The sequence below is a fragment of the Oncorhynchus tshawytscha genome, linkage group LG11, assembly GCF_018296145.1.
Source record: "Oncorhynchus tshawytscha isolate Ot180627B linkage group LG11, Otsh_v2.0, whole genome shotgun sequence".
Classification (NCBI taxonomy): Eukaryota; Metazoa; Chordata; class Actinopteri; order Salmoniformes; family Salmonidae; genus Oncorhynchus; species Oncorhynchus tshawytscha.
The window spans coordinates 14787444-14799804 of NC_056439.1; the positions used below are offsets into that span (position 1 = coordinate 14787444).

At 44.8% G+C, this 12361-nt stretch overlaps 1 long non-coding RNA gene across 1 annotated transcript; it reads right to left on the bottom strand.

Annotated features, from left to right (window-relative positions):
- Window positions 1-6622: 6622 nt before the first annotated feature.
- On the bottom strand, window positions 6623-12210 carry LOC121847817. Its single transcript, XR_006084681.1, has 2 exons — window positions 12085-12210; window positions 6623-7874 (listed from the first exon to the last, which is right to left on the bottom strand). It is a non-coding gene; the product is annotated as an uncharacterized LOC121847817 (long non-coding RNA).
- Window positions 12211-12361: the final 151 nt, after the last annotated feature.

Here is a 12361-nt window from a genome sequence, read left to right on the forward strand (position 1 = left end):
TTGTGGTCTCCTTTAACCTGACCTGATCAGGACAGTCATGACAGTATGTATGTATGTATGTATGTATGTATGTATGTATGTATGTATGTATGTATGTATGTATGTATGTATGTATGTATGTATGTATGTATGTATGTATGTTTGTGTGTGTGTGTGTGTGTGTGTGTGTGTGTGTGTGTGTGTGTGTGTGTGTGTGTGTGTGTGTGTGTGTATGTATGTGTACACACACACACATACACACACACACGCAGGCACACGTACAGTTAAATTAAATCTTTAGAAAGAGACGCAGTGATACAAGATGTATATCTGTTTTTTTTAAGCTAAACTTTCTTTTTGCCTGAGTAACCTCTGGTGGCAGAGCATTCCGTGATGACATGGCTCTATACTGATCTCCGCATTAATTCTGTTTTGGGTACCGTGAAGAAACACATAGTGCCATGTCTGGTGGGGTATGTCTGAAGTGTATGCAAATGGGTTATACAAGTGATTAGGCATTTAACACACAAATATGTTTCTTAAAAAGACTAGAAGAGGGGTACTCAATTCCTCCTCAACCTTCAACCATGGGACTATCAAGCATGTTATTGTTAGTTCTGTGTGTGCAGTTAAGGGCAAGATGTGATGCTTTGTTTTGAGCCAGCTGCAGCTTTACTAGGTCTTCCTTTGTTGCACCTGACGATTTTACCGGACAGTAATCAAGATGGGACAAGATCAAAGCCTGAACAACTAGTACAGTTGATCTGTGTAAAAAGTTATAAAACCCATCTTCACAACTTTGTCAATATAACTGACCATCCAATATTACTCCTATGAGTTCAGCTTCTTCAAAATGTTTAATGTCTAAGAGAATGCTTTGAACGAAATACAATGCTTTTGGTTTTAGATGTATTCAAGACCAGTTTACTGTTAATTGCCCATTCTGACACTGACTGTAACTCCTTGCTAAGAGTCTCAGTGAGCTCACTGGCTGTAGGTGCTGATGTGTAGTGTGTGCAATCATTAGCATACATAGTCATTTTAGCTTCTTGTAAGACAAGTAGACAATCATTTGTAAAAAATAGAGAAGAGTGACGGCCCAAGGAACTGCCCTGAGGCATTCTGCACTGTAGAGAGCTAATCTTAGAGAAGCTTCCATTGAAGACTACTCTCTTGAGATCTATTGGATAAGTAACTCTCCAACCATGTGATGGCAGGTGATGTAAAGCCATAACTAGAGATTGTTTTTTCCAATAACAAAATATAGTCAATAATGTCAAAGGCTGCACTGAAATCTAACAATACTGCTGCAACTATCATTTCATTATCCATTTATTTTAGCCAATCATCAGCCATCTGTGTCAGTGCAGTTCAAGTTGAGTGCCCTTCCCTATACACATGCTGAAAGTCAGTATTAAACTTCTTCCTTAAAAAGTAGCATTGTATTTGTTCCAACACAATTCTTTCCATCAGTTAACTAAGAACAGACAGCAAACTGATTGTTAGTAAAGCATCCTTTGCTGGCTCTATTTTTAGGTAGAGGAATAACTTTAGCTTCATACCACACCTGATGACACACTCTTCTATGCTTTGGTTGAAGACATGACAAATAGGGGTGGCAATACAGTCTGCTACCATTGTTAATAGTTTCTCCATCTAGGTTGTCTATACCTGGTGGCTTATCATTATTGATGGACAACAACAGTGATTCCACCTCTTCCACACAAACTTGACCAAATTCAAAAACAGCAATTCTTCTCTTTCATTATTAGATCTTGAATACACAAATATGATGTGTCACTGTTCAATATTGTCATTTCACTTCTCAGTTTGTCCACTTTATGTCAAGACTCCTACCGAAGGTGGCTCCCCTTCCTGTTCGGGTGGCGCTTCGGCGGTCATCACCGGCCTAATAGCTGCAACTGATCCTTTTTCCCCTTTCCCTTTATTTACCAGTAGGCCCGCCTGCTCTTTGTGCGTGATTGTTTTGTGTAACTTGTGTGCACGTCTGTGGGTTACGTGTTTCCCATTTCGTGGGTTTTGCTAGACAGTTTAAGGCTTCTCACCCACTACACCCAGTACGTTACACTTTACCGGTGAAATCGTCATTGAAATTATTGGCTCTATCAAAAGGTTTTGTTATAAATGACTGATCAACTGCAATGAACAATTAATTGTGTTCTCTGCCCATAATATAATTAAAGGTGCTCTTTTTTTAAATAGTTTTTTAAAATGTAATTTATCTTGTTTTGGTAATAAAACTTCTTATTTTGTTGTTAAGTGTAGTCACACTTTCTTTATTGACAGTATGTCAACCAATCAGTTGAGAAGCCTGACTTGTTTTACAACTTTTTTGCATAATTTTGTTGAATACAATTTTTCAATTTATCATCTTACTGTTAGTTTCTTAACAGGTGCATGTTTGTCAACAATTGGCAAGAATAATTGTACAAATATTCTAAGTGTTGCTTTTGGATTATCCTCCTTATACGCAGACCAACATAAATGGTTTTACATAATTAACAAGAGTCCTGAGAAAACATTTTGCTCTTAAAAATAACTTTAGGCCCTGCCTTTGGTACTTTGGCTTTGCTTGTTATTGCCACAGTGTTATGGTCACTACTGTAAAGGAGTGTGTAACTGTCTGTAGGGTAGCAAACAGAGCCCTTTATTGAGGCGAACAAAACACGGTTGTAACGATCATCGTAGGTAGAAGAAGAGGAGGACCAATGTGCGGCGTGGTAAGTGTCCATGTTTTTAATAAAATAACTGAACACTGAACAAAGCAACAATAAAACGACAAACGAACAGTCCTGTACGGTGAATGGAAAAACACTGAACAGAAAATAATCACCCACAAAACACAGGTGGGAAAAGGCTACCTAAGTATGATTCTCAATCACAGACATCGAACGACACCTGCCTCTGATTGAGAACGATACCAGGCCAAACACATAAACGCAACATAGAAAAATGAACATAGACTACCCACCCCAACTCACGCCCTGACCAAACTAAAACAAAGACATAACAAAGGAACTAAGGTCAGAACGTGACAATGGTACTCAAAAAACTAAACACACACTGGTTACACTAACCCGGCGCAAACCAGCCTGGAGTACACATACATTTACATATAACAATTCCACACACATAAATGGGGGGAAACAGAGGGTTATATGCAAGACGAGTAATGAAGGAATGCAAACCAGGTGTGCGGGAAAACAAGACAGAACAAATGGAAAATTAAAGGTGGATCGGCGATGGCTAGAAGACCGGTGACGTCGACCGACCTCGGCGGAAGTCGTGACAGTACCGCCCCTTGATGTGCGACTCCAGCAGCGCGCCGACATCGGCCTCTGGGACGATGACCGTACCTCCAGACCGTACCCTTCCCACTCCACGAGGTACTGAAGGCCCCTCGCCAGACGCCTCGAATCCAGTATTGAGCGAACGGAGTATGCCGGGGCCCCCTCGATGTCCAGAGGGGGCGGAGGAACCTCCCGCACCTTGACTCCTGGAGCGGGCCAGCCACCACCGGCCTGAGGAGAGACACATGGAACGAGGGGTTAATACAGTAATTGGGGGGATGCTGTAACCTGTAACTAACCTCGTTCACTCTCCTCAGGACTTTAAATGGCCCCACAAACCTCGGGCCCAGCAGGGCAGGCGCAGGGGCAGGTTTCAGTGGCGGAGCGAGTTCTGAGCAATCTCGACCCAGGGCACGACCGCTGCCCACTCCACCTGGCCTGTCCTGGCAATAAGACCACAGAAACCTACCCACATCCTGGTTCACTCTCTCCACCTGCCCATTACTCTCGGGGTGAAACCCCCAGACGTTCCATGAACGCCCTCCAGACCCTCGAAGTGAACTCCAGACCCTCAGGCACTCTGTAGTGCCGGAAGACGTGCGTAAACAAGGCCTCCGCAGTCTGTAGGGCCGTAGGGAGACCGGGCAGAGGGAGCAGACGGCAGGACTTAGAGAAACGATGCACAACGACCAGGATCGTGGTGTTACCCTGTGAGGGGTGGAGATCGGTAAGAAAATCAATTGACAGGTGCGACCAAGGCCGTTGTGGAACAGGTAAGGGATGTAGTTTACCTCTGGGCAGGTGCCTAGGAGCCTTTCACTGGGTGCACACCAAGCAGGAGGATACATAAACCCTCACGTCCATAGCCAAGGTGGACCACCAGTATTTCCCACTCAAACAGTGCACTGTCCGACCAATCCCTGGATGACCAGAGGAGGGTGACGTGTGAGCCCAATAGATCAGTCAGTCACGGACAACAGACGGAACATACAGACGCCCAGCGGGACACTAGAGGGGAGCGGGCTCGGCACGTAACGCCTGCTCAATGTCCGCGTCCAGCTCCCATACTACTGGCGCCACCAGGCAGGAGGCGGAGAGTATGGAGGTAGGATGCATGGGCCGCTCTTCTGTGTCATACAGCCGGGACAGTGAGTCTGCCATCACATTCTGGGAACCTGGTCTGTAAGAAAGGGTGAAAACAAAACGGGTGAAAAACATGGCCCACCTTGCCTGACGAGGATTCAGTCTCCTCGCTGCCCGGATGTACTCCAAGTTGGGGTGGTCAGTCCAGATGAGAAAAGGGTCAGTCCAGATGAGAAAAGGGTGTTTAGCCCCTCAAGCCAATGTCTCCACGTCTTCAACGTTTTGACGACAGCCCAAAACTCCCGGTCCTGAGCCTCTTCGAGAAGCAGGCACAGGGACGGAGCTTCGGCTGCGTGCCCAAGCGCTGAGAGAGCACGGCTCCTATCCCAGCCTCGGACGCGTCCACCTCCACCATGAACTCCAAAGAGTATCCGGATGGGCCAGCACGGGCGCCGCGGTAAACAGAGCCCTTAGGTGACCAAAAGCCCTATCCGCCTCAGCCGACCACTGCAACCGAAATGGACCCCCCTTTAGCAGTGAGGTCGACCTCCGAACATCGCCCGAACAAGGACAGGGACCGACCTCTGCGGAAGTTGTGACAACTACAGCCAATGGGAACTGATATAGAGCAAATCAAATCAAATTTTATTAGTCACATGCGCTGAATACAACAGGTGTAGACCTTACAGTGAAATGCTTACTTACGAGCCCCTAACCAACCATGCAGTTAAAAAAAATACAGATAAGAATAAGATATAAAATAAGTCATTAAAGAGCAGCAGTAAAAAAATAACAATATATACAGGGGGGTGCAGGTACAGAGTCAATGTGCGGGGGCACCGGTTAGTTAAGGTAGAATGTACATGTAGGTGACAATGCATAGATGACAACAGAAAGTGGCAGTGGTGTGGAGAGGGGGGGGGGTGGGGTGCAAATAGTCTGGGTAGCCATTTGACTAGATGTTCAGGAGTCTTATAGCTTGGAGGTAGAAGCTGTTTAGAAGCCTCTTGGACCTAGACTTGGCGCTCCGGTACCTCTTGCCATGTGGTAGCAGAGAGAACAGTCTATGACTAGGGTGGCTCGAGTCTTTGACCATTTTTAGAGCCTTCCTCTGACACCGTCTGGTATAGTCTGGATGGCAGGAAGTCCTGGATGGCAGAAAGCTTGGCCCCAGTGATGTACTGGGCCATTCGCACTACCCTCTGTAGTGCTTTGCGGTAAGAGAATGAGCAGTGATGCTCTAGATGGTGCAACTGTAGAACCTTTTGAGGATCTGAGGACCCATGCCAAATCTTCTCAGTCTCCTGAGGGGGAATAGGTTTTGTCGTGCCCGCTTCACAACTGTCATGGTGTGCCTGGACCATGTTTGTTTGTTGGTGATGTGGACACCAAGGCACTTGAAGCCCTCAACCTGCTCCACTGCAGCCCCGTCGATGAGAATGGGGGCATGCTCGGTCCTCTTTTTCCTGTAGTCCACAATCATCCCCTTTGTCTTGATCACGTTGAGGGAGAGGTTGTTGTCCTGGCACCAACCTGCCAGGTCTCGGACCTCCTCCCAATAGGCAGTCTTGTTGTTGTCAGTGATCACGCCTACCACTGTTGTGTCATCGGCAAATTTAATGATTGTGTTGGAATCTTGCCTGGCTGTGCAGTCATGAGTGAACAGGGAGTACAGGAGGGGGCTGAGCATGCACCCCTGAGGGGCCCCTGTGTTGAGGATCAGCGTGGCGGATGTGTTGTTACCTACCCTCACCACCTGGGGGCGGCCCGTCAGGAAGTCCAGGATCCAGTTGCAGAGGGAGGTTTTTAGTGCTAGGATCCTTAGCTTGGTGATAAGCTTTGAGGGCATTATGGGATTGAATGCTGAGCTGTAGTTAATGAAAAGCATTCTCACATAGGTGTTCCTTTTGTCCAGGTGGGAAAGGGCAGAGTGGAGTGCAATAGAGACTGCATCATCTGTGGATCTGTTGGGGCGGTATGCAAATTGGATTGGGTCTAGGGTTTCTGGGATGATGGTGTTGATGTGGCTTCAGAGGAGGCAGGTGAACCTGCACTTTACTTAATTTGTCATGAGATTCTCTCTGAGCTTTACAGGAATATGGCTCTGAATATATACAGCTCCCCCATAGACATTCCTGTCTTTTCTGTAGACGTTATATCCTTGTAATTCTACTGCTGTATCATCAAAATGCTGGTGGTCGTGACCTTGGAGGATGTACGATACCCATAACATGATGCAGCCACCACCATGCTTGAAAATATGTATAGCAGAGTTCCTCTTATTTTGGTTTTTGCTTTGTTCCAGGGTAGTTTTTTTCAGTTTCCTAGCAAACACCTCGACACCCTGTTTGTTCAGCTGTGGGTGAATGTCACAGTGGTTCGCTAGGTAAACATTGCCCAAGAGAGCACAGTCTCTAGACAGCTCAGCATTGTTGCTCTGAATAATGTGGAAGGGCACATCTCCACGCAGCACCAGGGTGGACATAGAGATTTTGGTGTTAGGAAATCTCCCTGCAGCGCTGGCTGCAACTTGCTGCATTGCAGGAGCTACATGTCCTCTCATTGCCATCAAACATTAGTACCCGTGTGAATTATAATATGTTTGGCCCCATTTCATTTGTTGCTTGACAGACTTTTCAAGGCACTTGCTGCTTTTGGGCACCATAGCATTCTGACTGACATGCCAGGGAATAGCAGTTTCTCTCTGAGAAATGTCCCATTGGTGTCATATAAAATGAAGGCCATAGGGTGTTCTCCCTGTGTGCTGCTGTGTCTGAAGTAATGTTCTTCGGATAGAGTGGGGTGGGGACCACAGGTGGCCTTTCATTGTGTTCTTCTCTCCTGAGGATTCCAGCATGGCTCCGCTGGCACTGGTGCTCTGGGGCTGAGATGATAGGATCTTGAAGAGGTCTCGTCAGACCTCTCTTATGAGGGGAATGTTCTGGTGTGGGAGGAGGAGTTGTTTTAGGTCTGTTTACTTACGCTGAGCCTGTAGAAGTTCTGGAGTTTCACTATGAGAAGCGGTCGTACTGTCGATGTGAGGGTGTGGTAGTGAGGGTTGTGGTAGGCCCCAGTTGTTCTCTTAAAAGTGTGGATGGTTGTGTCGCTGTGTTGTAGCCATTCTATTACTGCTGACAACTCCCTTTGTAGCTCAGCTACCTCTCTCCTCATGATGCACTTGACCATTGCCAGTTTCTCTCTTAGCACTTCCTTATCCTGCCTCAGAACTGTCACCTCACCACGAAGCTCATTTACCTCTACCTACAGTAAGGAGATACTCCCAAAGGCCTGCGACAGGTTGTCACTCTACATGTCTGCTAGGTTGGCTTGGTTTGATATGAGGTTGGGTGTGGGGGACTTTTGGTATTAACCGATTTCTCAGCAGGTGTGTCTTCTGATTGAAGTGTACTGTAGCAGTTAGACGACCAGGGTCACTCCATGGTCACCTAGCAAAGCTTCTCCAACATTCTCTTGGGCTCCCTGATCCTCGAGCCAGTCTTCCTATGGGGAAGCAAACAGATAATAATAAATGTGTTGTATTTCATTACAATGAGAATCTCAGACGCTTTTTTAAAACTAAAAAACAAATCAGTTCTGGCAGTTCTTGGACGATGGTCTTCCACAGCTTCAGGTGACAGATCACTCCAGGTGCAGCAGACTGCCGCATCTAAAGTTAATGTTACCCATTCAAGTCAATTGATTACATAGACACCCTATGATTTTCACCTTTAAAATACAACCTTCAAAATCTGATTTTTTCAAATTCAAAAAAATAAAAGATAATGATCAAATATAGTCCTTTGATTGAATTGAGTAAATCAAACGTGCAAGTTGAGTTCAAATTGGTTTACATCCCTGTTGGTGAGCATTTCTCCTTTGCCAAGATATCCATCCACCTGAAAGGTGTGGAAAATATCAAGATTAAATGGCATGATCATTATACAGGTGCAACTTGTGCTGGGGACAATAAAAGGCCACCAAAATGTACAGTTGCCACAAAACACAATGCCACAGATGACTCAAGTTGAGGGAGCGTGCAATTGACATGCTGACTGTAGGAATGTCCATCAGAGCTGTTGCCAGAGAATGTAAAGTTAATTTCTCTACCATAAGCCACCTCCAATGTAGTTTCAGAGAATTTGACAGAATGTCCAACCGGCCTCACAACAGTAGTGTAACCACACCAGTACATGACCTCTACATCCGACTTCTTCACTTGCAGCATCATCTGAGACCAGCCACTCAAGACAGCTAACGAAACTGTAGGTTTGCACAACTGAAGAATTTCTGCACAAACTTTCAGAAACCGTCTCAGGAAAGCTCATCTGAGTGCTCGTCAACCTCACCAGGGTCTTAACCGACTTTTGTGGGCAAAAAATATATATATTTAATTTTTACTAGGCAATTCAGTTAAGAACAAATTCTTATTTTCAATGACGGCCTAGAAACAGTGGAGCTGCAGTGGGCAGAACGACAGATTTGTACCTTGTCAGCTCAGGGGTTTGAACTTGCAACCTTCCGGTTACTAGTCCAACGCTCTAACCACTAGGCTACCCTGCCGCCCCATGACCACTGGTTCGCTACAGCTCATCTCCAGTTCATCTCCTTCACATAGAGTTGATCAGGCTGTTGATTCTGGCCTGTGGAATGTTGTCCCACTCCTCTTCAATGGCTGTGCAAAGTAGCTGGATATTGACGCGAACTGGAACACGCTGTCGTACACGTAGATCCAGAGCATCCCAAATATGCTCAATGGGTGACATGCAGGTCATGGAAGAATTGGGACATTTTTAGCTTCCAGGAATTGTGTACATATTCTTGCGACATGGGGCCATGCATTATCATGCTGAAACATGAGGTGATGGCGGCAGATGAATGTCACAACAATGGGCCTCAGAATTTTGTCACAGTATCTCTGTTCATTCAAATTACCGTTGATAAAATGCAATTGTGTTCACAATGTTGACATCAGCAACCCGCTCGCCCACACGACACCATACATGTGGTCTGCGGTTGTGAGGCCGGTTGGATGTACAAATTCTATAAAATGACATTGGCTTATGGTAGAGAAATTAACATTCAATTCTCTGGCAACAGCTCTGGTGGACATTCCTGTAGTCAGCATGCTAATTTCATGCTCCCTCAAAACTTGAAACATCAATGGAATTGTGTTTTATGACCAAACTACACATTTTAGAGTGGCCTTGTATTATCCCCAGCACAAGGTGCACCTGTATAATGATCATGCTGTTTAATATGCTGCTTCTTGATATGCCACACCTGTCAGATGGATGGATTATCTTGGCAAAGGAGAAATGCTCACTACCAGGGATGTAAACAATTGTGCACAACATTTTAGAGAAATAAGCTTTTTGTGCATATGGCTCATGAAACATGGGACCAACACTTTACATGTTGCATTTATATTTTTGTTCAGTGTATTTTTACATGACACTGACTGACGCAGATCGCAAAGTAAACTATGTGTGTGTGTGTGTCTTATAAATTCACAATTATCTAGTCACACTTAGATACTGTATTCGAGTCAAATTCAGAGAACTTTTAAACAAACAGCAAAATAACAATCAATCAATGGAGGAAGGGCAAGAGCCTCCCTTGCAGAAGGAAGATGGTGTAGAGGTGGTCAGGGCGTTGGAAGAAGACCACGGTGGGGAAGATGGCGGAAAAGGAAATAAGGCAGAAGGTGGAGTATATTATGAATAAACATGGAGTGGGGGACTACACAGGCCTTCTGAAAGATCTGGTGAAGGACAACAATGATGGGCAAGAAAAAAATGAGACATGGAATATTTTTTGAGTGAATATGGAATGGAGGATTGTACCGAACTTTTGGAAGAGCTTGAGGAGGAAATGGGACAGGAGTGAAGATCAAATACATGTGGTGGGAGGTGCAGTGATGACTGCTGAGAAGAAATTGAGTGTAGAGGGAGGTTTTGAGGTGAGGAAGGTAGGAGTCAAGTGGAAAAACAGGGATACGTGCTCCAGTAGTTCAGAGATGGAACTTGTTAAGAGTGAGGGTGAAGTACCTGCGGCGAGTTCGGGCCTCGTTCCAAGGATGATAAGGATGACTTTGGCCCAGTGGGAGTGAGATTTGTTCAGAGAATGGATCCTTGCTGTTTGGTTGATCCATATGTGACGTCAGGTTGAGTGGAGGAGAGGTTGGGGACTGTTGAGTTGGTGAAGGTCACTCAGAATGGACTCCTGATGATTTATTGTGTTTCCTCAACCCAGATTGAGAGGGCGCTCCGGATAACGAGATTAGGGACAAGAATTGGGAGCCGTTGAAAGGAGTGATAACGAAGATTCCCGGTATCTGTGACACCCGCAGCTTGATGAGATGTAGATCCAATGGGGAAACGGAGTAGACGTTATCTGTCATGCTGAGTTTTGATGTAGAGTCGTTACCAGATAAGGTCAAGGTAGGAAGTGTCACTTATCCTGTGAGAGTTTATGTTCTGAGAATATTTTAGGTGTCAAGGTTATGGTCATATTGTAGCAGTGTGTAGGAGGGAGATGCCTAGATGTGAGAAGTGTGCAGGAGGGAATGTGTGGTATCGGGGGAGAAAGTTATGTGTGTTAGTTGTGGGGGTGATCATGGGGCTGGAGATCGGAAGTGTCCGGTGAGAGAATGGCAGATTGAGGTTACCAGGGTTAGAGTAGTACAGAAAGTGTTGTATGCAGAAGCAGCGAAGATGAGGAAGATGTGTAAAGGGTGAGGGTTCCTGAGAGGATTCCTGTGAGTAGGTGTAACAGTATAGCTTCCGTCCCTCTACGCACCCCTACCTGGGTTCGAACCAGGGACCCTCTGCACACATCGACAACAGCTACCCTTGAAGCATCGTTACCCATCATGCCACAAAAGGTGTGGCCCTTGCAGAGGGGAACATCTACTTCAAGGTCTCAGAGCAAGTGACATCATCGATTGAAACGCTATTAGCGCGCACCCCTCTAACTAACTAGCCATTTCACATCGGTTACATAGGCAGAGATCAAAAGAGAGTGATCATTAAGGTGGGTTTTTTAGCATTTAAAGATATGGTTGTTAATTGTACTGCAGAAATGAATCGAAAGTCAAAGAAAATACAGGTTGTAGTGGCAGAGAGGTATTTGGGATTGCAGCTGCAGGGTGTTGAGTGGTAGTGATATGTCTTTTCAGACCATTGGTCTGGAGTAGGACTGGGTAGGGTTGAATAGTTGGTGGGTTTTTCAGAGGGCTAATACGTGGTAGGGTTTCCTTTTCCCAATGTTGTATTATTGTATCTAAGAATATAATGTAGGTAGGCCATGAACTGCGTCACACACCAGTACAGTAGGTGGCGGTGTATGCAGCTAAAAGTTGGATGCGCTCCATCAATCCAGCAATCTTGTTAGAATTCTATGCAGCTTTTGACATTATCAATCATAGTCATAGACACACCTAGGAAAATGTGTGTAGCTGTGTAAACTTGTTCCATATGATATGCACTGCAATTTATCCAGAAGTTGGCTTGACTATGTTTTATAGCACATTCATTCACTTTTTATATGTTCATTGTATATATGTAGGCAATCTCTGACAGTGTCAATAGTTGGTAGTTATCGAAGACGGCAAACGCTAGCTGGCCAATACGTTAGCATTTGGAGCGATAGGGTTCAGCTGTTAACATTAACATTACAAATATTCGTTGTAAGCTATATTGGAAACACTCACGTTTGACCATTTTCGAGAAGACAATGACACCGCTAAAGTCAGGTGGAGGATTTCTTCGCTTGACGAATTTGAAGTTCTAGAATTTGAAGTTCTAAATGCATCTGAAAAATAACCTTTCAACTATTTATTTATTTGTTTTAATTATATATTTTTTACAAATAAGCAAAACATGACAAAACATAACATTTTGTTAAATATTTATAACGTTTATTTTATTTTATTATTTGTAAAATAGATCTGAACTTTAGGTGATTTTTAAGTCCTTATCTGAAAATAT